Source organism: Eubalaena glacialis, unplaced genomic scaffold (assembly GCF_028564815.1).
Source record: "Eubalaena glacialis isolate mEubGla1 unplaced genomic scaffold, mEubGla1.1.hap2.+ XY H_3, whole genome shotgun sequence".
In the NCBI taxonomy this organism is placed as follows: Eukaryota; Metazoa; Chordata; class Mammalia; order Artiodactyla; family Balaenidae; genus Eubalaena; species Eubalaena glacialis.
In genome coordinates this window covers 507,410-522,653 of record NW_026871157.1, presented here as the reverse complement: position 1 = coordinate 522,653, position 15,244 = coordinate 507,410, and the positions used below count along the sequence as shown (strand labels likewise).

The 15,244-nt window shown below is 40.0% G+C and overlaps 1 protein-coding gene across 5 annotated transcripts in view; it reads left to right on the top strand.

The window, feature by feature from the left end:
• The first annotated feature begins 11,866 nt into the window (after nucleotides 1-11,866).
• LOC133083009 (zinc finger X-chromosomal protein-like) overlaps nucleotides 11,867-15,244 on the top strand; it is a 60,508-nt gene continuing 57,130 nt past the window's right edge. For 3 of the 5 annotated variants that reach the window (XM_061179676.1, XM_061179675.1, XM_061179672.1), the window contains exons 1-2: nucleotides 11,936-11,992; nucleotides 14,674-14,809. The gene's annotated coding sequence lies outside the window, so the exon portion shown is untranslated. Of the gene's footprint in view, nucleotides 11,993-14,673; nucleotides 14,810-15,244 lie in introns of all 5 variants that reach the window. The other 2 variants (XM_061179679.1, XM_061179673.1) reach the window with 2 other exon arrangements.

Below are 15,244 nucleotides of genomic sequence, written 5' to 3'. Positions count from 1 at the left end.
ATGATTAACCTAACAAAATAAAGACTTATAATAAAGCTACAGTAATTTTTAAAGTATGGCTTTTATGTAGGGACAAATGAATATATCAGTATACCAGAGGAGAAGCATAGCAACATTTTCAGGCAAGTATAAATACACATTACTGTGATAAGCGTTGGCACCACAAATAGTGAAAGGGTATAGTATTCAACAAATGATGCTGAAACAAGTGGCTTTCCATATAGAAAGAAATGAAAAGTCTTCATATACACAAATGGATTAAAGAATTAAGTGACAATTAAATTTACTAGAAGATAAAGGAGTTACTATTTAGAGTCCTGGGAAAACTTTGGATTTCTTAAGCATGACTTAAAAAGAAACAATGTAAGTTGAAAGTGATTTGATTATATGATGGTTAAAGATTGCACAATCCACCAGAAGCCAGTTGGCTTTCAAAAGTTTGACCTCTGCATATAGTAAGAGAAATTTTATGTAGGCATATCTGGGAGATACCATGGGTTTAATTCCTGGCAACTGCAATAATGTATATATCACAATAAAGCAAATCACACAAATTTTTTTAGTTTCCCAGTGCATATAAATAAGTTATGTTTACGCTATACTGTTGTCTGTTAAGTGTGCAATAACATTATGTCTAAAAAACCCCAATATACATACCTTAATTTAAAAATTATAAGTAAAAAAATGCTAGCCATCGCCTGAGCCTTCAGTGAATTATCTTTTTTTGCAGTAGTAATATCAAAGATCAATGATCACAAAGTTTGAGATATTCAAGAATTACCAACATGTGACACAGAGACATGAAGTAAGCAAATGCTGTTGCAAAAATGGCACCAATATAGACTTCGTCAGTACAGAGATGCCACACACCTTCAATTTGTAAACATCTCAATGTGTGAAGAGAGCAAAATAATGAGATACGTATGCCTGTGTATGTTCTAACCTGTTAGATACCTTCAAAAGTATGAAATCAAACAAGAACTTCGTAAAATCACCTGCTACTTGCAATGTACTTTGATGCATTCTGTTACACTTAAAGAATGCAACACCCTAGATCTGTGGTTCTTTACCTTGCTACTCATTAATACAATCTGATGGAGCTTTTGGAAAATAAACATAGTCTGTAGTTCCACCCAGATGAAATTAGACTATCTGGAAATTGAATGTGGACAGGTGATTCTGATTTCAATTTGAAAAACTCTTGTTAGACCAAGTAGAAGACAAGTGGCTGTGGGATCTTCTGTCATGGTTTGCTTTGGGATTATGGGAATTCACAGGGAACAGAACTTTAGTGTTAAAACTGGAAAGTCCTGAAAAAAATGGAGGGACTTGGTTTCCATAAAAGGAAGAAGATATTTGTAACATACATAGCAACAAGGGTTTAACATTCATAATGTATAAAATATTACTACAAATAATAAAAGAGCAACACAAGAGAAAAAGTATAAAGTTTATACTAAAGTAATGCCTAGAAGAGTGAAACTAAGTAGCTAATGAAAATAAAAAGATTACCAAATTAAAACAACAGTGTTAGTATTTCATGCTTATCAGATTGACATTTAAAAATTTTTTTAAATATGAGCACATCAAGAATTGGCCAATAGTGTTTAGGATTCCAGGCTTTCACAAAAGGATTGGCTGAGGGGGGGGGGAATAAATTAGAAATTTGGGATTAATACATACACACTACTAAATATAAAACAGATAAACAACAAGGACCTACTGTATAGCACAGGGAACTCTACTCAATACTCTCTTAATAACCTATAATGGAAGAGAATCTGAAAAAGAATGTATAATGTGTATGTGTACATATGTATATGTATGTATATAAGCATATACATATGTATGTTTATGTATAACTGAACCACTTTGCTGGACACCTGAAACATTGTAAATAAACTGTACTTCAATTTAAAAAATCAAATTAAAAAAAAGAATTTGGGACTTCCCTGGCGGTTAGGACTACACGCTTCCACTGCAGGGGACATGGGTTTGGTCCCTGGTCAGGGAACTAAGATCCCACAAACCGTGCAGCGCAGCCAAAAAAAAAAAAAAAGAATTGGCTATTGGCCAAAGAGGCCACCAGTGAGACCAAGATAGCCATGACTATAACTCTGCTCAACCCCTTCATCTCCTACACCAGATGTACCATTCTGTCCAACCTGGCCACACCCTACAACTACCCACTGCCCCTCCAAGATGATTAGAACATGCCTAGTGTGCCCAGCTACTCCCAAGACCCCCAGGGCTCAAGCTTAGCATTGTTGAAGAAACTGTGAGCACCTTTATTGACAGAGGAGAGTCCCCCTTCTGCGTCCCCCTGTAAAAATGTGAACCCTCACCCCTACAAAAAAGAACTAAAAGAACTGGTGAAGAAGTAAAAAATTAGGAACCATCGATTCTACAAAAGAGAATGAAAATTAGTGTTGTCATTAGTATGGTATGAATGTGCCAAATCCAGCAATTTTACCTCTTTGTACTCCAAGAGAAGGTCTTATAAATGTGGTCAAAGAGGGTTTTAAAATATGTACTAATATTTTTCAGTGTCTTTGGTGTTTGGGCCATTTGTCTGTATTATCTGTGCTTGTTAAACTTGATTCTTGTCCGTAGAAGATAGGGCTCTGGAATATGCATCTTTACCAGCATGTTTCCCTTGACAGTTTGAGAACTATTGCTGTTCTCTTAAATATAAGTGGTCTGCTTTTGCTTATTTAGTTATGCTAGTTGTTTTGAAAATATATGTTGTGATGTGGGTCCACAGAAGAGTGAAGAAGGCAGCAACCAGTATTGGTAATATTTGCCTCTCTGCAAGAATTCTTTCAAATAAGAAGGTAAGAAAAAAATTGGTAAATAAAGCAGGTCATTTGTCCTGTCAAATTTCCTACCATCTGGATTTCGTGAATTAATCCCTATGAATCATCATACCCCCACGGTTTTGGCTTCTTTGAACCCCTGTATTTACTGGTAAATAGTTAAATCTACAGGGTTGGTCATATTGAGGTTTGATTTTAGGGTGAGGTGATGAAGGACATATTACTTCATAGGTGGTATTGTGTATAGTCATAATGAGGCAAATATCTAATTGTCCCTCTTTTTAGCAGCCATTGATAGTCATTGGTTAGATTAAGGTGATATATCTACTTCTATCCTTCTTAATGTATTAGTTGGAATACCTCTGTAAAGACAGAATTTCCTCTTTCATTGTAGGAACGGTTTATAATCATGCATTTTTCAAATAACATGTTCTCTAGCATTTTCCAAATGCGATCTTTTTTTGTTTTTTAACATCTTTATTGGAGTGTAATTGCTTTACCATAGTGTGTTAGTTTCTGCTTTATAACAAAGTGAATCAGGTATACATATACATATGTCCCCATATCTCTTCCCTCTTGCATCTCCCTCCCTCCCACCCTCCCTTCCCCACCCCTCTAGGTGGTCACAAAGCACTGAGCTGATCTCCCTGTGCTATGCGGTTGCTTCCCACTAGTTATCTATTTTACGTTTGGTAGTGTATATATGGCCATGCCACTCTCTCACTTCATCCCAGCTTACCCTTCCCACTCCCCATATCCTCAAGTCCATTCTCTAGTAGGTCTGAGTCTTTATTCCCATCCTGCCCCTAGGTTCTTCATGACCTTATTTGTTTTTTTTTAGATTCCATATATATGTGTTAGCATACTGTATTCGTTTTTCTCTTTCTGACTTACTTCACTCTGTATGACAGACTCTAGGTCCATCCACCTCACTACAAATAACTCAATTTCGTTTCTTTTTATGGCTGAGTAATATTCCATTGTATATATGTGCCACATCTTCTTTATCCATTCATCTGTCGATGGACACTTAGGTTGCTTCCATGTCCTGGCTGTTGTAAGTAGAGCTGCAGTGAACATTGTGGTACATGACTCTTTTTGAATTATGGTTTTCTCAGGGTATATGCCCAGTAGTGGGATTGCTGGGTCACATGGTATTTCTATTTTTAGTATTTTAAAAAGGAACCTCCATACTGTTCTCCATAGTGGCTGTATCAATTTACATTCCCACCAACAATGCAAGAGGGTTCCCTTTTCTCCACACCCTGTCCAGCATTTATTGTTTGTAGATGTTTGATAATGGCCATTCTGAGTGGTGTGAAATGATATCTCATTGTAGTTTTGATTTGCCTTTCTCTAATGATTAATGATGTTGAGCATTCTTTCATATGTTTGTTGGCAATCTGTATATCTTCTTTGGAGAAATGTCTATTTAGGTCTTCTGCCCATTTTTGGATTGGGTTGTTTGTTTTTTTGATACTGAGCTGCGTGAGCTGCTTGTGAATTTGGGAGATTAATCCTTTATCAGTTGCTTCATCTGCAAATATGTTCTCCCATTCTAAGGGTTGTCTTTTCGTCTTGTTTATGGTTTTCCTTTGCTGTGCAAAAGCTTTAAAGTTTCATTAGGTCCCATTTATTTTTGTTTTTATTTCCATTTCTCTAGGAGGTGGGTCAAAAAGGATCTTGCTGTGATTTATGTCATAGAGTGTTCTGCCTATGTTTTCCTCTAAGAGTTTGATAGTGTCTGGCCTTACATTTAGGTCTTTAATCCATTTTGAGCTTATTTTTGTATATAGTGTTAGGGAGTGTTCTAATTTCATTCTTTTACATGTAGCTGTCCAGTTTTCCCAGCACCACTTATTGAAGAGACTGTCTTTTCTCCATTGTATATTCTTGCCTACTTTATCAAAAGTGATCATTTTTTGAAATGTCACTATAAATTCATAAATGTGGACACCGTTGATATATTTGACTCTTTTGCAATTAATATAATTTTGATACAAATATTCTCATCTTTAGCAAATGGAAGCCTCTCTTTATTGGCTTTTGACATGTTTAGAAACACTACTAATTTTTAATACTTTATTTTCTTAATTTATGGTACAAGATGTCCTAGCCAGGGAATTGTCTTTTCTTTAAGGAAAGCTGTTTGCTTTTTGTGGGAAATGATATGTAAAAGCCCCAAACCATGTACGAGGGGTGCTTATTGCTGCTGATTATTTTTTCTAGGCTTCATATATTGATTTTTACCTATTTAGTAGTGCTAGTTTGTCATCCCTTGTGACTTATAACCATAAAGTATAATTCAGCTGGTGGTGATTTTCAGAAATTAAATAATACCTTATTCAACAAGTGTGAAAAATACTGCTTGAAAATCACCTCATTGACAGTCAAAATTTTAAATTAATTTTATTTGCAGAATATGTATGGATTAAATATGCAGGTCAAAATTTATACTTGATATTATTTCATAGATGCAGCAAATTACAACACAACATGCAACTTGCTCATTGTCCAAGGTAAATGATAAAGTTTTATAAGGCATGCTTAGGGTGATAGTTAATTTTATGGGTCAGGTTGGCTAGGACAGGTTACCCAGATACTTGGTCCAACATTATTTGACGTGTTTCTGTGAAGGTGTTTTTTAAAATGAGGTTAACATTTTTAGGAAAACCGATTATCCTCCATAATGTTGATGGGCTTCTATCAATCAGTTAAAGGCTTGAAGAAGAAAAGGCTGCCTTCAGACCATAACATCAACATTTTCCTTGGTCTTCAGCCTGCTGGCCTACACTGCAGATCTTTCTCGCTGTCTCTGTCTCTCTGTTCCTGTCTCTCTCTCTGTGTCTCTGTCTCTCATTCTTTCACTGTTTATCTTCTATTGCTTCTTTTTTTTAATATTTAAAAAATTTAAGAAGCAGAAGCCTCAATTAAATGGAGTCGGGAGGCCAGCAGGCAACTCGCACACTCCGTGAGGGTAGCAAGCCCAACAGGAAGAAGAAAGACTTGTCTTCTTCCCTGGCAAGGACTCAGCCAATGAAAACCCCTGAACTCTCTGTTTACTACAGCCCTCCTTTACTTCTTTCTCCTCTCTATAAAAGTATTCTCCTTCCTGTGCTACGTGGGACTTACACATGGCTTGCTCACAGTTGCAGACCCCAAACTAATTTTCTGCTAATTTTGAACAAACCCAAACTTACTTTTCTTAAAACTGAATTGGACTACAGTGGCTCTAAAATTTCCAGAACTGAACGGAATGCCTCTTCCAGTTTGTATTTGGAAGCTTCCAGAAGTTATCAGAAGTCTAAAATTTCCTCTCTGCAAAATGAGATTTTTAAGATTAACTGAGGCAAGCAAGTGATAAAGACAGATAAAATGGTTTCCAAAGCCTCACTGTCCTCTTCCTTGGCTTCTTTGTCTCAGGCTCTGCCTCCGTGCCATCTTCCTCCTTTTCTTGTACCTATGCCTCCCCTATACCCTCAAATCCTCTATACTAATTCTCTTACCAAACTTCCTTTCTCCCTGAAACTCTCCTCACCCCCTTTTCTTCTGTACCCATCGGAACTTGTCCCTTTAAAATTAAGCCTTCTAAGGATCCAGAAGCTAAACCCTTAATTTCTTGTTCTCCCTGGACGAAAGCTGAACTGCAAGCCATAGCCAAAGATTTTCCTAACGTAACCAAAGACTCTCATAGATTTGTTAATGAAATTAACATATTCATTCAAACTTATCAATCTGGTTTCTCTGACTTACATCAGCTGATCATATGCTGTGAAGGCCAGGCCCAGCATCAGACAAAAACCGCTAATTGGGAAAGTCCTCAAAGGTCTCTACAATTACAACTGGGAGATGAGCCCACTAACTTATTATATGATCAGGTGCAGGCAGTCACCAGGCAACTTCATGGAGAAATTCCTAGGGATTTTCCAAAGCCTGTTGGTTGGAACAAAATTCAGGCTTGCACACAAAATCTGATGAACCTGTTCATGACTATTAAAATTGACTTCAGATTGTTGTTGAATTCTTGTTCTTCCTTTAAATGTTGATTCCACCTGGGTAGCTTTTAACTCTTGTTTACTAATGGACTGAACAAGGATTGTTTTCCCCTTGTGGTAAAAAGGACCAGGATGGAATGGGAAACTACGTCCACGCAGATTTAGTTAATCTGGTAAACCAGCTCTCTCACCTTCTAGGTAAGTCACCTAAAAGCAACACTGCTGAAATTCTTCATCTTCAACTCCATCAAATGAAGTCTCCTAAATGAAAAAAAAAAATCCCTCTAGTTTCTACTATTTTTGCCAAGAGGTAGGAGATTGAAAAAGAGATTGTTACTTCAGGCATTTCAGACACCTTGACCCTGTAACCAGCCTTTCACATCCTCCCAATTCTCAATGATGGAGCTCTGAGGAACTACAGGGGCTCTTCCCACTCATTCCTGTTAAGCTGCTCGGGGAAGCAGTTCTCCGCACTCAGGATGAACCTGCTTCCAGCCCTGACACTGGAGCCACACTCTTGGTGCTCTACCCTTCTACTACCAAGAGCCCCTGCCTTGGAGTACTGAAATGTTTCAGAGTGGGATCTCTAATGAACCTCAAGAGGTTCCTGTCTCTGAACCCTTGCCCTTTTGTTCAGGCCCTTTGAGAAATACATACCTGTTTCTCACTGGTTCTTCTACCCCTTTTCATGACCTAGGCAGAGACTTCTTACAGGAGCATCATGCTGGAATTTCTCTTCCCCAAAATGGAAACTAATTCTAGAATTGACAGTAGTCATCAAAGTAATCAACCAGGTGAATTAAATGACACTTCGACATCTTTTATTTGTTCCATCTCTGTCAGTATGAGAGCACATTCTGGAAAAGCTGATCATTGGTCCCTATTGAATCAGCTACCACCGTCTTATGGGCAAAATCTCCAGCTGGTATTAGCAAAATTCACAGCACCCCTCCCATCAAGATTCTCATAGATCCCTCAAAACCTCTTCCCAGAATTACTCAATATCCTGTAAGGCCAATTGTTTCTATTACAAATAACCATGTTTTCACAGAGTGATATTTTCACAGTGCACTCGCTGAAGATGAAGACCTTAAGCATCACACCTTGCAACTTAGAGATTTTGTGTCTTGGAAAAGACACCTTCAGGAAGATTATTTTCAACTCAATGGAAAGACGTCTATCAGGTACAGCTAACCAACCCTGTGGCATCAATCTCCAGGGAAAGACTCTTGGAGTCACGTGGCACACCTAAAAAGCCACCATAAAAAGCACAGAACGCTGACTGGACCTGCACATTATCTGGTGACCTTAAACTAAAGATTTCCTGGAATAGAAGTAGAAAACACCTGACATCTGATGAGACAGCTTTCCGACGACATCCAGACCAGGACTGATGAAAATTTGTCACCAAACCTCTGATGATGACATAATGCTTTAGATGGTCTGCGATGTCTATGCTCTATGTAACATATGAGCTTTAGATAAAAGGTCCCTGAGAGTTCTCCTTCCTACCCCTGCCTGTTGCTTGAATATGACCTCAATAGGTTTCCAATCTGTACACATTCCAACTGATGTGAGAAACTACACCCAGGAAAGGTCCTTCCTGACACTGAGGGACAAAACTGCTGAAACTAGAAAAGCTGACTTTTGATCAGTGATGCTTTCAGAGAAAAATCTTGATCAAAAGGGGAAAATGAAAAATTTTAATAAACAGAAACCTCAATATAATGAAGTTGAGAGACTGGAATGGGGAGCTCTCATGCTCTGCAAAAATAGTAGACCCCAACAGGAAGAAGAAAGAGTCCTCTTCTTCGCTGTTAAGAACTCAGCCAATGAAAGCCCATGGGCTCTCTGTTTACTACAGCCCTCCCAACTTCCTTTTCCCCTCTATAGAAGTGTTCTCCTTTGCTTATTGTGCTGGAACTTGTGTGTGGCTCACCCATGGTTGCAGACTGTGAATAGCAATTCTCTGCTGATCTCAAAACCCCTCCCCTTTTTTCCTGAAGAAATAACTGGGAGTTTGTTATAGGTCAACACTGGAGAACACTGACTAATACAGATTCTGGGTACTGAGAAGTGGGGTGCTGCAATAACAAATACCTAAAAATGTGGAAGCTTCTTTTGAACTGGGTACTGATTAGAAGCTGAAAAAGGTTTACAGGTCTGTGTTTGAAAAAGCCTAGATTGCTTTGAAGGCACTGTTGGTAGAAATACGGGTATTAAAGTTGCTCTGGTGAGATGTTAGAGGCTGGTAACTGGAAGAAAGGTGATCCTTGTTATAAAGTGGTAAAGAAATTAGCTAAATTGCATTTTAGTGTTTTGTGGAAGATAGAATTTGTGAGTGGTGAACCTGGATATTTTGCTGAAGAGATTTCTAAGTAATAAATTGAAGTATGGCCTTGTTCTTTAGAAGAAGATTGAAAACTTTGTATTGTCTCTTATTCATGCCATTTTTGATACTTTATTAAAGTTCCAAAACCTTGATATTTATAGCTTGTAACCATCTGATACACACATCTCTGAAAAAAAATATATTTTAGTAGTAATAAAAATTCCTTTTCTTTGAAAGCAGGCGTTTTGTATTTACAGCATACACTTAAAATATTTTGCTTACAGTCTAACTTTTCCTTTTGTGTATTTCTATGTGAAAGTGAAAGCATTTCTGAATGTTTTTATTGTCAGGAGCAGTTGCTTATATGGAGTTCCCCAAGGGCAAGAACCAAGCACATCTTCCTTACTCTCTGTGTCTGGAATTCTGTAGGCCCCTCCCCTAATACTAAAACAATGATAAATAATTTTAATACAAGATAGAGTGTAGGAGATCCTTTAAAACTCATGGTGATGTTAGGTGTACTAAAGGTCTTACTGTAACTACTTTCATATTTTATAAGGTTAAACAATTTCACATCTCTTCATACTTCATTTTATCATAAATATCTTGTATTTTTACATGTATTTCTGGTAAAATGATTTGTCATATACTGGTATTTCTTTACTGCTATCCATAAATGTATTTGAAATACAAATGACTTTGCATTTTAAAAAAGCTAATGTAATATAGTTGACTTCCTATGTATAGTCATCTATGGAATGATCTTTCTTGAATTCTAATAATGGTTTATCAACAAATATAATTAGGCCATCACTTGTATCCTATCAAAGGTTAACAATCTTTTAACGTATGAAATGTAATATCAAAAGGCTATTATAAAAATAACACTGTCTAAACTACTTCTTAACTCTGAAATTAGGAAACATCTTTTTCTTTTTACTGTGGCCACTCTTAAGTGCTTTATACTGATGGTCCTACTAGTATTTTTTATAATCATGGGAGATCTAACAAGAATACTGACATTATCTTTTTGTGTTCTGATTATGGTACTACAGTTGAAAGGATGATGTCAGATCCCATTCTTAGCATACCATAACATTAAACAAGGCCTTCGGAAAATAAACACTGGTTGTCATTATTTTGAAATTATGTTAATTACATTTGAAGTTAAGCTAGTTCTTTTTCACCTGAAAAAATATTTTTCTTCACCTTTCTGTGAAAATATATTCTATCACAGCCTTTTGTAGTTTTCTATAAACAATAATGACATGTTGTCTTTTGTGATTTCTGAAACAAAATTTAGTCACTCAGAAAAAACAAAAACAAAACTAAGCTATGGACTTGAATGGAAAACTATCACCCAGAGACTTTCCCAGAGATTTCTAACTGTACCTCTGTTTTTCCTTTTACAAAGCATTTCATGATTTTAATGTGTATGAGGCAAGGACGAGTTGCATTCTGGGAGTTTTGACAATATGGATGATAGAAAACTTAAATATTTGGCCTCTACATTTAAAGAGATTTCTCCACCTTAATTCTATTGGCTCTGTTATTTTTGTATTCCTTGTTATTTAAAATGTCTTTATCATTTAGGTCCATACTGAGGAAATACAGCATGTCGGATTCCAGATTAATATAGAGAAAGACAACATTGTTTCACTTTTTACTAGCATCTTTCAAAGTTTGGACCCCAAGTTCAGTATGGAAAGATAGCATAGAAATTTAAAGTAATAAAAACAGAAAATACATGGTTTCGGAGCTGATAAATGTCTGTTTAATCAAATACATTTTACTCTTTCAGGCCTTTTTAACGTTTAAAGAGCTGTTTATGTAGTTTGCTTTAAAAAAAAAAATCCATAGTCAATTCTGCCACTATATATTTATTAAAGAATACTGAAATACAAAAAAAGCATTACTTATGAAACAAATACACAAAACTTACATTCCAATAGGCTCACAAATCCTCAAACACAAGGTACAAAGAAAATTCACGATACGTTAAAAATTGTTCATTGAAATGTGCAAAATCGCTTTCAAAGTTTAATCCTCTCCCACATTACATTCAAATCAGTTCGGTTCTCTGATTAACTTTTAAAAATGAAAATATTTGGTAGTTCTAGAATAAGCCGCCTGCTCCTCTTGCCCACAACCAGAGTGGCAAGCCTATTTTTATTTCAATTTTTTTTTTTTTTTTTTCTTTTTAAGCGAAGGAAGGGTACGGCGGGGGTTGCTAAATTTTCTAGCTACAAGGATGAAGAAAACACGTTTTCTGCAGGCATGGGTCCGACAGCTTGCGAACAACTCGAGCAGGTACCTGGGCCACGACCCGCGCCGAGACGCGGTACGCCTCTGGGCAGAACTCGGTCCAGCCAGGTGCGGACCTCCTGTCTTTTCCGCAGGGTCAGCGGACCGCGGCCCTGCGTGGGTTTTACGGCCGAGGCGGTGGCAGTGGCGCGTGTGCGGCGGCGGCGGCGGCGGCGGGCGGGAGCGCGGAGGAGGAGAAAGGAACGTTGTCAGTCAGGCCGCCGGAGACCCCGCCGCAGCACGGCAACTATGCTCTCGGGTCGAAGGGCCTGACTGGCTTCGACACGAGACGCCGAGGGACCAACCGGGCAGAAGAGGGGGCTTATCTACCCTTCCGCATTTTCTTGGGTTTCTGTCCCAGGCGGTGACGTGACGTGCTGACGGCGGGCCCGTGCCGGGGAGCTGGGCCGCTTTTTGTCAGCTCCGAGCTCGGCCCCTCCTCCCTCCCTCCGACCGCCCCACCAGCCGGAGCCCGGCCCAGTGCTCCAGAGAAAGGCCGGCCTGCGGCACCCGCCACCGTCGCCGACCGCCCGCACCTGGGTCTGGTGAGTCTGGGGCGCGGCCGCGGGGCCTAGAGCGAGTGGGGCGGCCTGGTCCCGGCCTGGTCGGCGGCCCGCGTGGCGCTCTTCTGCGCTAGGCGGGGCAGTGTGGCGTGCGGCGCCGAGCAGGCCCCAAGGAGGCCGCTGTTAGGCCCGGGAAGGAGCCCGGCTGCCCCATGCGGCGGTGGAGGCGCGGTCTGTTACGGGGCGGGATGTGGGGGAGGGTCTCCCTGTGGCCCGGGAGGCGGCCGAGGGGCGTCGGGTTGGCGCCGCGGCCCGCCCGGGCACCGCGCGGGAGTGAGGCCTGGCAAGGAGGCGAGGGCTGCAGGCGTGAGGTGAAGGCCGCTGGCCTGCCTGCCAGATTTTCGCTACGTAAATATCGGCGGGGAGGGGGTAGCGAGGGGGGACAAGATGGCGGCGGATTTACGCCTGCTGCAGGGAATGGTTGGGAGGGATTGCTGGGAGGGGGAGCCGCCATCTTGAAGGTGGCTTCTGAAGGGGAAATTCCGCTACAGCCCGTGAGGGGGGGTCGGAGAGCGGGCGGGCGGCGGCTCGGCCGGCGGGTACCGGAGGCCCGGCACGGCAGCGTGTACGCGCGGAGGGGGCGTGCTAGCTCCCTACAGCGGCCGTGGTCCTCGCAGTCGTGATGGCCCCTCGGGCTCCAGGTGCTCGGCTGCAGCGCCACTTTCGTGCCGTGCTTACCGCAGCTCGCTGGCTGGCTGCTGCTTCCGCTGCATTTTAGCCGAGCTGCCGGCAATCACGACCTCGCCCCTTACCCCCGCGCTTGAAGCCACCCTAGGGCCGTTAGGGCCGATGACCGCCTAGGCACCTGGGCTCACGACGGCAAATGAGAATTTAGGAAATTTTATTTTTACTTAAGTCATACATGCCCCCCGACGTGCCTTCCTTGGGGTTTTCCAACAGTTGCCTCCCTGAGTATCTCAGTAATAAAAATTGAATTTGATGGGAAAAAAGTGCTCGCAACTCTTTTTTGTGCCGCAGGATACAAATACTTCGAAAGCGATTAAAAGTCTGAAGTCTTCTTTCCTTAGCTGGAAAAATTTTGTTGGAAACTTCCGTTTAAGCGACTAGTGATAATTTTACACTGTATATAGTAAGAGTTGGAAATGGGGTTTTCTTATTGAAGTATGATAAAGTGATGCATTATTTTCGTGTTTTTGTACCGTGCTGCTGTTTAGATTTTGTCTTATTTGAAAACTCTTGAGGTACAGTCCCATTCCTTACAGTACTTTACATTGTATATTATTCAGGTTTACTGGTGAACTCTTAAGCCTGTGTGAGCTTTGCGCTGTACTAGTAAAGATTGAAAAAGTTCCTAAAATCGGATGATGCCTGCTAGAAGTTCACTGCTAAGGTTTCATAGGAATGCGAGGTCTTCATTTGGAGCATTAGGAAAGCGTCCCTGAAGTAGGAGGAATTTTAGGAAAGTACTGACTGAAAATTTGTGGGACTTAATTAGGTGGAGATAGAAGTAGGGAAAGGGCATATTTTAAGTTTGAAGCTTCTTCAGAAGACAGCGCATATTTACAGTTTAACTAGAGTGGATGGTATAGGTAGGGGCATACTGGAAATTGAGACTAGAAAAGGTAGATTCTAAGGTAGACTGATGGAACACCTAAGCTGTGCTTCATATTCATTTAGCAGTTCTGGTTCCAGCCATTGGGGAGAACTTTTATAGTTGAGAAATAATGAAAACTAGTTAGTAAGTTGATCAGTGTTTTCTTTACTAGAAAAATTATCGAGTATTGCTGGTTCTTGAATGACTCGTGTGTTCTTGACAGCTGCTCCTTTTTTCTTTTCTTTTTTAAAATAAATTTATTTAATACAGACTGCGTTGGATCTTTGTTGGTGCGCCCAGGCTTTCTCTAGTTGCAGTGAGCTCCCCACTCCCTTCTCTTCCTTGCGGTGCACGGGCTTCTCACTGTGGAGGCTTCTCTTGTTGCAGAGCACGGGCTCTAGGCACGCGGGTTTCAGTAGTTGAGGCACGTGGGATTCAGTAGCTGTGTGGCTCCTGGGCTCTAGAGCACAGGCTCAGTAGTTGTGGCGCACAGGCTTAGTTGCTCCATGGCATGTGGGATCTTCCCGGACCGGGGCTCAAACCTGTGTCCTCTGCACTGGCAGGCGGATTCTTAACCACTGCGCCACCAGGGTAGCCCGACAGCTGCTCCTTTTTTCTATCCTGAGTTCTAACATCAAGTAACGTTTTGCTCAAAAGTATTATATTTCCTATAGTGAACAAAATTTTAGTTAACCATGGTTCAAAATTACAGGAATAATTTAGGAAGTAGGTTTGAAAAAACAGAAGAGTAATTCCTAAAAACACAATAAGTAACCTTCACATGGCCTTGTGCAAACCTCCTTCCCCCTGGTGAAGGCAACCGCATCGTGAAAATAATTTTATTACTCTTCTCTAAACCAAGCTTTAAACTTCATTTTTTCATTTATGAATGTCCTAGATGCAGGTTTCAGAAAGTAGGTGTTTCCTAATCTTTCAACAGTGATGCTCCATGAGAAAGATTTTTACATTTATCATGAATGGCCATGTTAGAAAACTTAGAAACTGGACTGAAAGAGACAGATGGGAAGCAAGTTGCTAATGCAGCCTAGTTGTTGAGGTGTGAAGGATGAACATAAACTGTAGAAATAGTTGCTTTATATCTTGACAGCTGGGAAACACAAAGAACTCTGAGAAGATAGAATTGTATGCTGCATAGTACAGCAGCAGCAGATGTTCCAGTACAGCAACAAAGGATGTTCAAGATAATGATTATACCAAACTCAAATGTATAATTAAGAAGACAGGTAAGTGTATGACTTTAAAGCATTTCTATCAGAAACGGTTAAATATATGATGTTTTTTGCTTGAAGGGGTAGATTCTGATGACAGGTATTAGCCAGCTGTTTTAATTTATGTGTATTTTTCAAATAGAGGCAGTTTTTCTTTTTTTAAAAAAAGCATACAGCACTTTTTGTAAATGGTTTCTCTGATCCTATTTGTATTGTCACAAAATAATCTTCTTTGTGTTATTTGTATTTTGAGCACATTGGCAATTACAAACTTTTAAAAAAAATTCTCTTCTTAACTCCAGTCTTTCAAATTTTTGAAGTCTTTTTATTCTTTTACTTAACTGAGAAAGGTAGATGGTCATTTGATGTAAATGATTGTTCTCTTTAACTTCATGCTTTTCCTCTATTTCTACCTAGGCTTTCTCCCATTTCTTTTGCTACAGTGCTCTC